This window comes from Stenella coeruleoalba (genome assembly GCF_951394435.1).
Source record: "Stenella coeruleoalba genome assembly, chromosome: 19".
Lineage (NCBI taxonomy): Eukaryota > Metazoa > Chordata > Mammalia > Artiodactyla > Delphinidae > Stenella > Stenella coeruleoalba.
In genome coordinates this window covers 502,936-516,937 of record NC_137165.1, presented here as the reverse complement: position 1 = coordinate 516,937, position 14,002 = coordinate 502,936, and positions in this window count along the sequence as shown.

Below are 14,002 nucleotides of genomic sequence, written 5' to 3'. Positions count from 1 at the left end.
AACTACTGAGCCTGCACTCTAGAGCCCGCGGGCCACAACTACTGAAGCCCGCTTGCCTAGAGCCTGTGCTCCGTGACAAGAAAAACCACCACAATGAGAAGCCCACGCACCGCAATGAAGAGTAACCCCTGCTCACCACAACCAGACAAAAGCCTGCACGCAGCAACGAAGACCCAATACAGCCAAAAATAAAATAATAAATTTATTTTTAAAAAATCTCAGAAAACTGAGATTGCCGTTTTATGAGGGACATTTACAATAGAGAAATCTCCACTTATAAGGGTATGTCTCTCTTGGCACCAAACATAGAAGGATAATAAAATCTTAAATAACTCTTTTCAATGGAGAAGTCCTGACTTTAATGTGCAAACAGTCATACCCTTGTTTACTGTGCTTTGCATGATAACCTGCCATAACTGGCCTTCCCCCCTTCCCCAGCATCTTTCTTCTGTTTTTAGCTGAAGACGGTATTTAAGGGGATGGTTTTGGCCATTTCAGGGAGTGACTCAGTTTTCCGTGGTATCCCCCCTGTATTCAGAAGGTATACATGTTATTAAACTTCTGCTTTTCTCCTGGTAATCTGTCTTTTATTACAGGGGCAGGGGGGCCTCAATCAAGAACCTAGAAAAGTAGAGGGAAAATTGTTTTTCCTCCCATACACGTGCAGTGGAATCCTACTCAGCAGAAAGGAATGCACCACCAACCTATGGAAAGACATGGATAAATCTTCAGTATATACTGCTAAGTGAAAGAATCCAGTCTGCGGAGGCTGCACACAGTATGACCCCATTGATGACATTCCGGGAAAGGCAAAGCTACATAGATGATAAGCAGATCATGGGGTGGGGGTTTGAAGTAGTCCATGTGATACTCTAGGGTGGATACCTGTCACTATGCATTTGTCTAAACCCACAGATGTGCATAGCCCAAGGGGCCAATCATAATCTATTCAAACTTAGTTATTTAGGATGTAGGAGTGTTGCAGGATGGAACGCATAATATCACAGAATCTAAGTGTATTAGAAATACATGGAAACAACTCACTGTAGGGGATGGGATAAAAGGTGGTGACCTAAGTCACCTTTGGAAATGAATGGAATCTGCAGACTGAAGGCAAAATGGACCGTATATAAACAGTGGGCTTTATTCTACGAAGTTCTTTCCAGGGTGTAGAAGCTAACAATTCTGAAACCTCTGCACATGTAACCTGGAAAGGAGCAATGCACAGATAAATGGCGGATGGTGGGAGCCAGGGAGCCAGCCACAGCCTTGCTGTGGGAGTGGGAAGTTACAGATAAGCAAGGGGAGAGCCTCTGCCCTCGTAATCATGGATCTGGGCTTCCTGGGAGGATGTGGACTGGCCGGGGGAAACACACAGATCTTCATGCTGGGAAGACCCTGCAGACATAGGAACCTCACACCCCATCTTTCCACCCATACCTGCTGGAAACACTCAGCCCTCCATAATCAGTCAATTGCAGCGTTTAAGACATTCTCACCCCCAGGCAGATAAAGGAGCGTGAGGGTCTTGCTTACCCCTAAGCTGTCCCAGAATCCAGGCCCTGGGGGTGGAGCCAGGTTGGGGGTTCCTGGGCCTCTGAATCCAGGCCCTGGGGGTGGAGCCAGGTTGGGGGTTCCTGGGCCTCTGAATCCAGGCCCTGGGGGTGGAGCCAGGTTGGGGGTTCCTGGGCCTCTGACCAGCAGGTGAGAGGAGGGAGGAAGACCGGTCCTGAGGACAGAGGTTCCCTCAAGTCTGTGAGCCCAGGAGCCCCGATGGGGTTCATTCCCAGTGAGGACATGGGCGGGGCCTGCAGTGGTTCTCTTCCCCCTGGGCCCTTTGATGAAGCCATGGAAGCACTGGGCCCAGACGTCTCCTGGCGGTGTCTCAAACTCTGACACAGCGGTTTTACAAAGGAACAAGAGAATGGAGCTGAGCCCCTAACGGCCACTCCTTTCTGGCTCTGAATTGCTTCCAACAGGACCGCAGTCACCTGCATGTAGTCTGCTGTGACCTACCTGCCCCCACTGGCCTTTCCTCTTCCTCCCTGCGATGATTCCAGTGACATTTCCAGCCTGGACCCCTCTCCCAGGCCAGACACCTCTGTCCAGCCACTGCATCCCCATCTCACCTTGGGGGCTAACAGGCCCCTCAGAGGACTGGGATCCCGCAGCTTCCCACACCCAGGAGCAGCCCCACCTTCCCAGGTTGCCGAGCCCAGGCATGGGGTGTAACCGAGCAGGACCCTACGGGGCCTTCCCAGGACAGACCCCTCCCCCACATGCTCTGCTGTAGCTCCTCTCTGAAGTACCTGGATAACAGTGTCTGATGCACGCTTCCTCCACCGCCAAATGGAAGGAATTAACTACTTGATGATCATGAACATGTAGCCCCGGAGCTTCTGGAGCCTAAGAATTTATAATGTTTACCGCCTGTTACCTCACCATCAACCAGAGAATTGTGCACCAGCAGATCACATACCCTGCGACCCCCTCCTTCACCTGGCCTTTCATATTGCTTTACTGAAATCCTTCAGGGAGCTTGGGGTTTTAGAGCACAGGCCGCCTGGCCTCCTGGTATTGGCACTTTTACAATTAAGGCTGCACCTTCCTCCACCACACCCGGTGTCAGTAGACTGGCTTTACTGCACTCGGGCAAGAGGACCCACGTTTTGTTCGGTAACACTGGGGTCTCCCAGGCTCCCACCCTCCTTGTGCCCCAGTGACTGTCACTTGCTCCTCCAGAGTCTTGCTGCAGCAAAAAGAGAAATGAAGTTTCCCCTGCCCTGAGAACAAGGAAAACAAAGGGAGCAGCGAACAGGCTAGAGAAGAAACATAACCTGGCCTGAAAGAGTTCATCACTCCTTGTTTTCCTTTGTCATTCATCTGTAGTAACTAGATTTGTACTTTACAAAGCTAACCTCACTCCCTGACCCTATGTAATTTACATTCGGCACCCATCACCGCTAACTCTGTGAGTTACATCCCCTGCCTCTCACTCCCTAACCTTATTATGTCCAGCACTTACATTCTATATGCCCCTCATAACAAATCACCTCCTATATATTTTGCATTTCAGAAACGAGGTCACCGCCAATAAACCAGAGGCAAATGTATGCAATTACCAGACTGCTGGACCCCAATTACCAGGCGGCCTGATGCCAGCTGTGACAGTTTTGAAATAATGCAGAGGAAAGGAGGAATGCAAGACCTTCGCTACTTTGATCCTCATCCTATACCCCAGACTGCGGGAGCCCCACAAATAAAATCTTCCCTGATTCTCGAGGAGGGGTGCCCAGTTCTTGAGGCGCTAGCCGGCTGTGTCTTCCCTGCTGCCTAGCAGAAAAATAAAGCCATCTCTCTCTTCCTCCAAAACCCGTCTCCATATTTCTGTTCGGCCTTGGTGCACAGGGAAGCCGAGATTTCGACAACAGTCTGGCCAGTTCCCACACTAATTCCCCTCTACGCCCACAGCCCTGGCCCAAGCCCGATCTGGTGCCTGGTTCCTCCATCAGGCCTGGCAAAGCTCCCTGCCCCACGGTGCGTCTCACATCCCACCCCAAAGTGGCCTTTCTGAAATAAAAACGAGACTGACTCTCTCCCGCCTGTAATCCCCCAAATGTTTCCCCACTTTCGCTAGGGCATCTGCCGGGAGAGACACCTGCCAAGGCCCTGAGAGTCCCCGGCATCCCCACTAGGCTGCTGGCTCCTGAGCTCCCTGACAATGAGCACCTCAGCAGGCCGGGCGACACAGCAGGAAACCCCAGAACTGCTCACCTCAGGACTGGGCAGGCACTGTCACGGCCTGATCAGAGAGAGCAGAGAAGGGCTCCCCAGCTGGGACACAAACTCTGCACGAGTGGCCTCTCCTTGAGCCATTACATCACCTCGTGTGACTTGAGGGAAGGAAGGACCGAAGCACACTTGGTTCCTAAGGAGGATGGTATAGGCTCAATCACGTCCCCCCAAATTCACATGCTGAATCCCTAACCCCCAGGACCCCAGGATGTGGCTGTATTTGGAGATGGGATTTTTAAAGAGGTGATCAAGGTAAAAATGAGGTCACCAGGGTGGATCCTAATCCAATAGGATTGATGTCCTACGAGAAGAGATTAGGACACAGATAGGCACAGGGAGAGACCATGTGAGGACCTGGGGAGAAGATGGCTGTCTAAGCACCAAGGAGAGAGGCCTCAGGAGAAGCCAGCGTGCACACACCTTGATCTCCGACAGCATCCAGGACTGGGAGATAGGTCTGTTACCCAAGCTGCCCTGTCTGTGCTATTTGTTACGGCGGTGCTGAGCAGACTCACACGCAGGGTAACTCAGGGCTCAGACTGTCCAGAGCCCACTCTCCATCCCCCTGTACGTGAGTTACAGGAACCCCAGGAACTGAGGAGGGGGTCCGTGAGGGGAGGCACAAGATAGAAGATGCTAGGCATTAACATGGCTGCATTCATGTTAAACGTGCCTGAAGTCCAGTCACACGAGATGGTTTTGTCCTGTATGTACGTCGGCACCTTCAGTCTGAACTGCAGATCTTGGGCTTCACCAGCTCCACTGAGAGCATTAGCTTCCCTGCTGTGGACCGTCTCCTATAGGATTTCCAGAACCACAAAGCACTGAAGCTTCACAGGACCCAGTGTCTGTGCGCTACCGTCCAGGTGACCGTCACAACAGGGCCGCGCAGCTGGCCATCAGAACCCATTTCCCTTTTTCCTGTTCACAGCTACCCTGCACCTCCCAGCCTTCCCACCCCTTCCAGCTGGGGCGTAGCGTCTCGTGTTACCAAGGGAAACAGGTGGAGGTGGTGAAGCCCAGCTGGTCACCCCACCCTGCTGGTTGGAGCCCTCACCTGGAAGCAGGGAGGAGAAACAAGGGGGACAGAGACTGGGACCTGACACCCACCTGCCCTGGACTCTCACAAGAAGGGGACAGACACATCTTGAGCTCCAGCCCAGTTTTGGGAGACACTTTGTTCCAGCAACAAACTTCTGCCTTAAAAGCCAAGGTGCTTTACAAACCCCTCCCCAGCTGTCACAGAAAGGCTTCATCTCATCACACTTTTCTCAAACCCCAGCTCACGGTGAGACCACCTCTCAGGTGATGGTGCTTCAGAGCAGCCCCTTTAAAAGATCGCTGGAGTTCAGCTCTCCCAGCCCTGCCTTCAGTTTAAGCGAGAAGTTTCCTTGACAACCTTGACAATCCTGCTCAGTTTCCTTGACAACCAAGCTTCGCAACCTCCCAAACTCTTCTCCTACAAACATTCCTATTCTAGGCTTGATAAGCCTAAAGTGACAGTACTGTCATCTTGTGCCAGAGAGTTACTCCTCCAAGCCCGTAGTTATTGGTTACATGATGCTATTGATGATGAAATCCCAGAAGAGTCAGCTTAGCAATATAACCATTTCTGGACTCGGCACTGGGTCCCTTTCCACGGACAGAGTGGAGTGGCTGTTTCCGCCGGCCCCTTGGTGGAAGAGCTCACCTAATGCAGCCAGGACTTCATCCCTTCCAGGTGACTCCAGGGTCCTCACTCTGCCCAGACCCCCACCCACATGGCTGCTGTCTGTGCCAGTCCATACGGGACCTTGGCAATCTCCTAAAATGAGGGTTATTTTATACAAAGGTAATGGGTTGAATGCTGGCCCCAAAAGATGTGTCCCCCCCAGAACACGTGAACAGGACCATATCTGGGAAAAGGGTCTTTGTATATGTAGTTAAGGATCTTGAGGTGAGGTCATCTTGGGTTAGGGTGGCCCTCAATCCAATTGAGAGAGTCCTTATGAGAGACAAAAGAGGAGAAACACAGACACAGAGGAGAAGCCACGTGAAGACAGAGGCAGAGATGGGAGGGATGCAGCCGCAAGCCTGGGGATGCCTGGAGACCCCAAAAGCTGGAAAAGGCAGGAAGAACCCTATCCTGGAGCCTTTGGAGAGACTTCTGTCCTGCAACACCTTGATCTCAGATGTCTGGTCTCCAGGACTGGGGGAGAATGAATTCCTGTTGTTCTAAACCACCCAGCTTGTGGTCATTTGTTACAGAAGCCACAGAACGGTCACACAGACCCTGCTCTGTAGGATCCTGGATTGTGGGTCTCATTAAAGGCAGACAGAGGCTGGGTTACAGAACCCTTAGAGTCAGCACTGGGCCCCAGAAATCGTAAAGCAGTGGCTGGACACCAGAATGTTGAGGGGTCAGTCAGAAGCCCATCCCTGAGGGTGCCGGCTGCCACGGCCTCCCCAGGTTTTTACACCTCTACATACTGGGGATAAGTATTTCCATCCTGATTCAGGGCCTCTGATGTCACCGTTCACGTTGCTAATTAAGAACCCACTAGTTGCACAGATGAAAACCCTATCAAGACACTTGCTCCAGTGGTAAACAATTCTGAAATTGGTCGGAGGTGGGGAATCGTCTCCCATGCAGCCAGCAGCCCCCCACCCCACAAGGAGCGGCCTCATTGCAAAGCTGGGGGACCGTGCGGAGGCGCCTGTGAGTAAACGTGAGCTGAGCCCCAGGCCAGCTGCTGCTGAACTGTTCCCACCCGTCCCAGGTAAAACACCTGAATATGTACAAGGACTTGAAAGCCTACAGGAAGGGCCGTGGAGCCACCCCAGCGACAGCACACCGGCCGACTTGGTGCCTGCAGGCCAGCCAGGATGGTCCTGGCCCCAGGCGCTCTTCTGGAAGATTTCCATTTCCCTGCCTGAGGTAACCCTCCTGTCCCGGCCCCCACTGCTTTTTTCCGTCCTTACCTCTGCCCGGGGAGAAATTCCAGCGTCACTTATGGGTGACACATCCTCTTCTTTATCAGGTGGCAGCCTGGCAACTCCTGCAGAAAGTCCAGCAGAGCCCCACTCACACCGGGCCACCCACAGAGCCGCGGCCCCTCGCTCCCACCGACCAGCCCAGCCCTGACACTGCTGACGGGGCAGAGAATATGGCGTCAGGCACAGCTGCAGGAGCTCTTGCTGCCTGGAGCGGTTTATATTGACCTCAACCCAGGCACACCTGGGGAGGGCTGGCCCGCACAGTCATGCTGCCCAGGTCAGCCAGTCCTCGCCCCTCAGGGGCTAATAGCTGCAGAAAATGGGCCTTGCTGCACCGGCCAGGTCCAAGGAACAGGTGTGGGCTCCTGAGTCAGGATAGACAAGGGGCTGCAGCTCTGGCTTGTTTTCTAATCATTTTATCTGGTCCATGAATGGGAGACAACCTCAAGGAGACCCTCTCCTAATGAGAGGAACCCAGGAGTCAGGGAGAGGAGGGGTGGTGGGTGGAGACAGAGGCCTGGTGCCCCGGCTGCAGTGGAAGCCTCTGGAAGACCAGGCGGAAGGAGGCCACACAGAGTGATGCCCAGGGTCACAGACCTGTCGGAGCTGCTGTTTGTTAGTTCAGGTCCTGCTCTGAGGTGCTCTGTGTCAGCTCTGATGAACAGGTGAGCTGGGGGTGCTCTGCAATGAGGGCTACGTGCACGGTTCCTGTGTGCACAGACTTGCTGGGTGCCTGCCCAGGTGAGCTCCATACCTGGGGAGGGGCCTGACCACGAGAGCCCCGGGGGCTGCTGGGTACCTGCCCAGGTGAGCTCCATACCTGGGGAGGGGCCTGACCACGAGAGCCCCGTGGGCTGCTGGGTACCTGCCCAGGTGAGCTCCATACCTGGGGAGGGACCTGACCACGAGAGCCCCGTGGGCTGCTGGGTACCTGCCCAGGTGAGCTCCATACCTGGGGAGGGGCCTGACCACGAGAGCCCCGTGTGCTGGGAGGCGGGGCGTGTGTATGAGCATCCTCTCTGTGCGGCCAGCAGAGAGTTGCTTAGCAACTTCCCTGTGGGCAGTGCTGGGATGAAAAGAGAACCAGGAGATACCACAGACCCCTTGAACCCCTGTCCATCTAGAGGGATGAGGTGAGTAGGCAGGTGCTGGCCACTGTGCTGCATGAAGGAGGCCCCACAGGTACCTCTTGTGTCGTCCACCTGACACCACGGAGGCCTTCCCCGGACAGAGCAGACAGCCTGCCTGGGGCAGGTGGCAGCTCCTGGTGATGCTGCAGGGGACATGAGAGGGACGGACCAGGCAGGAGGGGGTGGGAGCCCAGGCAGAGCCATGGGGCTCGGGGCCGAGGGGGCCTTTCTGGGTCTGAGCTGGGAGTGGACGTGCAGGTGGTGCGTGTGATCCAGGAAAGCTGCCCTGGTGACGTGAGGCTGATCGTGCTTCAGTGACAAGCTTCCGGGTGATCCCAGAACAGGACAGTGAGACGGATCCTGTTAGAAGAAGGTAAGTGAGTCCCCCCAAGAGGAGGCTCTGTGAGCTGGCCCGGGGAGGGGTGAAGGGAACAGGCGTGGAAGCTGCGGGGAGTGGGCAGTCTCCCTGGGCGGGCGGCGGGTGCAGACCCCACTCCGTGTCCCACAGCTGTGCTTCCGGCTGGATTACCTGGCTTCTCGGAGCCTCAGCTTCCTGGTCTGCTCGTGGGGTGACGGTAGCATGGACTGACTGGTAATTTGCTCAGAACAGGGTAGGAAGGGGTCTAGTGGAAATTCCACAGAACACCGTCAGTATGGGAATCGCAGGCCCTGCTTCCCGCAGGTCTGTCTTCAGGATCGGGAGAGCAAATCCAAGCAGACTTGCAGCAGAGCCTGGGGACGGGCTCCGTTTCGTGGGTCCCCCTGTTTCCCGAATCTCGGAAGGAGCAGCTCCAGCGGGCAGTGGCAGGTTCATCCCACACCTGGGAGCATCCAGACCTCAAGGCCCAGCAGCCCCGAGCCCTGTGTCTGGGCCCCCGGGAGGCAGGCAGGACAGGCCGGCGTCCTCCTTGCCCTCTTCCTGCCCAGAACATTCCGGGTCCAGGCCGTCATTAGGGATGGGGGTGTCCCATGTGGAAAGAGGACACGGAGCGGCTTTTGCACGTGGACGTCCACACTGGGAATGTGGGTCGGTGGGACCCGGGCAACGGGAGGGGCAGGCGGGGGCCTGAGGAAGCAGGGCGTGGCCGGGGTTGCTGGAGGCGGGGGCGTGCGAGCTTCGCCTGTGCCGGGCCTCAGACCCCACGGGGCTTCCCTCCCCTGGTCACTGGGCAGCAGGGGCCGAGCAGCGTTGGTGGAGGGACCCCTCGTGTCCCCAGGCCCTGGCAGCATCAGCCCTCCAGGCTCTGGGTCGGGGAGCCTGAGGGGCGCAGGTCCAGCTGTGCCCACAGGGAGGCCTGGAGGGGTCGGGCGGGAAGCACGGGTGTGGTCTTGCCTGTGCGGAGGCTCCCGAGCTAGCGTCCAGTGGGAGCCCTCACCTCGCACTTGGGTTTCAAGTCCACGGCTCAGATCACCTTCTGGCCGCTTGGTTTGTTTTCTAGACACAAAGTCCTAATATCTCCTATGTCCCCTGCCCATGAAAAGGCACGTCTCACCTGGCACCAGGTGCTGCCTCTGGTCCCCCCTGACTGGACGCCCAGCAGCCAGTGTCACCGCGTCACGCCTGTCAGGGGGTGTCAGGTGTGGGGGGACGAGAGCACACGGTCCAGGCCCACGAGGGGCCGTGCCGTCCACGGAGCCGTTGCTGTGGCTGTAGGCGTTCCCTCCCCACCAGGCGGGCAGAGACCACCGTCCCCTTACAGACTGTTACCAAGGGAAGTCATGTGGACCCTGCTCGGGCCCCAGCCTGCGAGGCGCTCTGCCCCAGCGGGGAGCGTTTCCTTTTCCCACGTGGGTTCAAGTAGGCAAATAACAAAACCAAAGCCGAGACCAACACAGCACAGGCTCTACTCAGTGGCCAAAGAATGGAGAAGGGGGAACTGAGTTCACAGGTCACCTTCTCGCCCCCCTGGAGAGAGTGGTTTAATTTTTAAGAGTAAAGACAAAGGGAGGAGGAGGGAGGCTAGTGATGGGATGAAGAGGCCTTCCGGGGGGGAAGGGGCGGGGCTTCTTCCAAGGGGCTGGGGGTACCACCTCCTTTTACCCGTTTCTGGTCCTTCATGTCCAGCCATGGCCGCCAGTGGGTGTGTCACTTAATATGCTGATATAGTAAATTCAACACGTGATGAGACTCAGGGTCGGTTGGAAGTCACATTCGTTGCCATCTTGGTCCCAGCTGGTTCCATCTGTTTGTTTGTAGCGTCCTTTCTTACCTCTGGACCCCTTCACTTAAAAACTTAGGTGAACTCCTGCTGAAGTTGGGGGTGAAGGACAGCCCTGTGAAAGGTGGGTGCACGGGGTTTGAGCAGGGCCTGGAGCAGCTCTGACAGCAAGAGGAGGCTGAGACGGGCAGTCAGTCTGACGCCCGCACTGGGACCTGTGGTCGGCATGCGGAGGTGGTCAGCCGGGGACACGTGTCAGGGAGGTTCTCGGTGTTTACACAGAAGATGTGAACGTGGGCCCAGATGCAGAGCTGCCTGCAGACGCTGCTCCAGAAACCCCTGATTCTTTCCTGAGAAAACTGGTGGGCGGTCATTCAGGCAACAGGGCAAACTGCTTGCTCTGGGTTTCTTGTGGGGAAGTGAGGGCGTAGCAACAGGGGCTCAGCCTGCGTAACCCCACAAGCCCTCCCAGGACAGCCCCAGAACCGCTTCTGGAATGGCAAGCAGAAGTGGGTCTTCCACCTACTAGACGTGGAGGAAAGGGCTGGGGTCTGCAGGGCCGCCCTCACCTTCAGGGACTGGTTGGGAGGGTCACAGGACTCGGCACATGCTTGTGGCTTGTGTGCTCACAGCTGAGATGGGTCACAGCACACAGTAGGGATGCCCAGGAGGGAGGGCCCCTGCTCCGGTCAGCTCATGACCATTCATGCCCCCTCCTTCCCTCCAGGGTCTCTAGGGTGTGTCTTCCCCCAGCGACAAGGTCAGAACCATTACAGTTACCCCCACCCGCGTCCCTCCAGGGAAGCCCATTAGAGGCTTGGTACCCGGCTGGGGGCTGGTCACGTGGTGTTCTCTGCCCTCACCCTCCAAAATGCCAGTGCCCAGAAGGGGAGCCGGGGTTCAGCATGAACCACATGGTTTGTGCAAACAGCACAGGCGCAGGGGGCTGCCCCTAACGGGAGGAGGGAAGGTTTAGATCAGGGCAGGGAGCTGCTCACCAGCTGCATTAGCTTCCCGGGGCAGCTGTGACGAACGACCACAAACGGAGGCTCAGAGCAACAGAAACCTGTCCTCTCTCAGTCCCGGAGACCAGACGTCTGAGGTCAAGGAGTCCCGGGCCGCGCTCCCTCCGGAGGCTCCAGGGGAGGGTCCTGCCTGCCTCTTCCAGCTTCTGGGGGCTCCAGGCGTCCCTGGGCTTGTGGCCTCATCCCTCCCGTCTCTACCTCCATCTTCACATGGTGTCTCCTGTGTGTCTGTGTCTCTCCTCTTGTCTCTTAGAAGGACACTATCACTGATTCAGGGCCACCCTGATCCAGGATGACCTCATCTTCAGATCCATAACTGATTATACCTGCAAAGACCCTACTTCCAAATAAGGTTCCATTCTCAGATTCTGGGGGGCATGGCGTGGACATAACTTCTAGGGGGCCCCCATTCAACCCACTATAGCACCCAGTTCCCAGATGCCAGCCGACCTTCCTCAGGACAGCATCAGGCTGGTGATGTTCTGTCTTTCTGCACGGGTTGTCTCTTGTTTCTTGTGGTAACAGTGAGGTTGGGTGGGTGGCATTGCTGGCTGACCTCCTGGTCATTCCAGTGACCACGCTGATGTGTCCTTCCCGGGAAGGTGCGAGCATGGCCAGGGCTCCCTGGGAATACTCCACACAGACCGCTCGGTGGTCAGACACCTGCATGGGCTGGACCGGTCCCCAGCACCTTCTACCACATCCACAGCCTGGTGGACTCTGTGCAGACCTATGACCAGGAGGTGTGGGCCGGCAGGATCGGTGGAAGCCCTCCTGCCTACCATGTGGCCTCCAGCCCACCACAGACCCTCCAGTCCTGCCATGGACATCCCCATCGCATTAACCCCCAAGAGGCCTTCTGGGAGGGGTGAGAACTTGGCCTTGAAGAAGACAGGTCAGGCCCTAACTGCAGCAGGTGGAGGCAAGGACTGGGGGTGCTTGGCTATTTGTCCCCCAAAGACCCAGGATGTGGGCTCTGACTTGATGGGTCCACCTCCACCTGTGCTCACCTGGGGGGTCGCTGCAGAGAGAGCGTGTCCTTGGGTGATTTCCCAACTCTCCCCACAACAGCCTCACTCCCTGGGTCCCCCTGGTCCCATTAATAGTCTTTAAATAGTGTCTCTCATCCATCAGGCCTGCGTGGGAGATTTTAATATTGTGCGGGAGTCCAGCGACCAGCGCCCATGTGTCCTGTGCGTCTTGGGAGGGGAGGGAGCCTCGCTCTCACATTCCTGCCCCAGTGCACCTGGGGTCGGGGGCAGCAGACCCAGGCTCTGTTCCGGCAGAAGCTCCCTTTCTGTGAACAAGTCTTCCCCCACTCCCGTTATCCTCACTGGAGACTCAGGAGGCCACAGCATCGGGGCACCTCCAGCACCAGGACCCCACCCTAGGGAATCTCTCAAGAGCAGGGACCAGGCCTGCAGGCGGAGGGGAGGAGGGAGCCGGCCGCTTCAGGATCCCAGGGGCTAGGATGCCTCCTACGCAGGAGGGCCTTGGACTCAGCGTAACTACCACCCAGGGTCTCCTACCCCTCCCCTGGTAGGGGGGCCCTTCAGATTCCAGGGCCCCAAGATCCTCCCCACCGACTTCTGACCCCAACTGCAGAGTTGGGGACCCAGAGACCCCCTCCCCGGCTTCTTTTTCATTGGAGGCTCCCAGAATTCCCTGAAGCTGTTATACCCAGGGTTTATTATGGTGAAGGATGCAAGTTAAAATCAGCGAGGACAGGGGGACGAGCAGGGTCCAGCCTCCTCGGCTGTGGCAGCCCAGGGAAGCCCACCTGAGTCCTGAAGTGCAGGGCTTATTGGGGTCTGTCACGTCAATGTGGGGACCACCATGTGCCTGACCTTGGCCTCCAGCCCCCGGGGGCGACTCAGGAAGCCCCACCGTGTATCACGCCGTCAGCACAGACCAGCCTGCAGCGAGGCCCACGGACCATGGACACTCCCGTCAGACTCAAGGTGACCTCTGGAGCCAGGACAGAGGCCCGGCCTCTCAGTGGGCAGGTGAACCCACACCACACAGGCCCTGGTGCAGTGCCCGTTCCGTGGCGTCAGCTGGGTGCACGCTGGTCAGCCAGTGTCTGTGTCTCTCAGCCTGTGACCACAGACCACACTGTCCTGCTCTGCTCACAAGAGCGAGGCCAATGGAGGGACAACAGGGGTGGGAACAAAGCCGGGTCATGGTCCGGCTGGGTGAGAAAGGGTTCAAGGAGCGAGAACCCGGCTGCCCTTGCCTGGTGAGCCGAGAGCTGACGTCCACCCTGTGGGCAGCCCCTCTCCCCACGTCCCGAGGTAAGGCTGCCTTTCCTGCACCCTGGGCAGTGTCATGCCTGTGTATACAGCAGGACGCACAGCAGTGCACGCAGCAGGCCTGATGCCTGCCCTTGGCACGTACTTGGGGGCTTACTGAGGGTGGAACATCCCGACAGGACACGGGCCGACCCCGGGAAGGATGTAGGGGTGAAGCGTTTGGGAGACTCTGGAGGGGATCCTCACCTGTCTGCACAGGTGGACTGACGACACAGACCAAGGGTGGGAAAGCGGGGGAGGCCAGTCCTGGGTCATCGCTGAGGCTGGAGGAGGGGTGTAGAGTTGGGGGTGACGGCGGTGGGGAGGAGGGGCTGATCACAGGACAGTGCGGAGACAGAGCATCCGAGGCAGCGGGGAAGGTGAAGACTGTGCCCGATGGCAGGACGGAGAGACCAGCAGGTGGCGCTGCAGGCGCGGGTAGCAGGGCTGCTCCCTGCAGGGCAGCGCCAGAGCCCCGCACCACTGGAAACCACGCAGTGTCCAGACAGAACCCCAGAGGATGAAGGGCCATATGGGCGGGAAGAGTTTGGAAAAGTCACCTTATCTCCACATGTCCTGGGGGATGGGTCCCTGCTCCAGCCTCGTTCCTTAGAGTCTCCCCACCT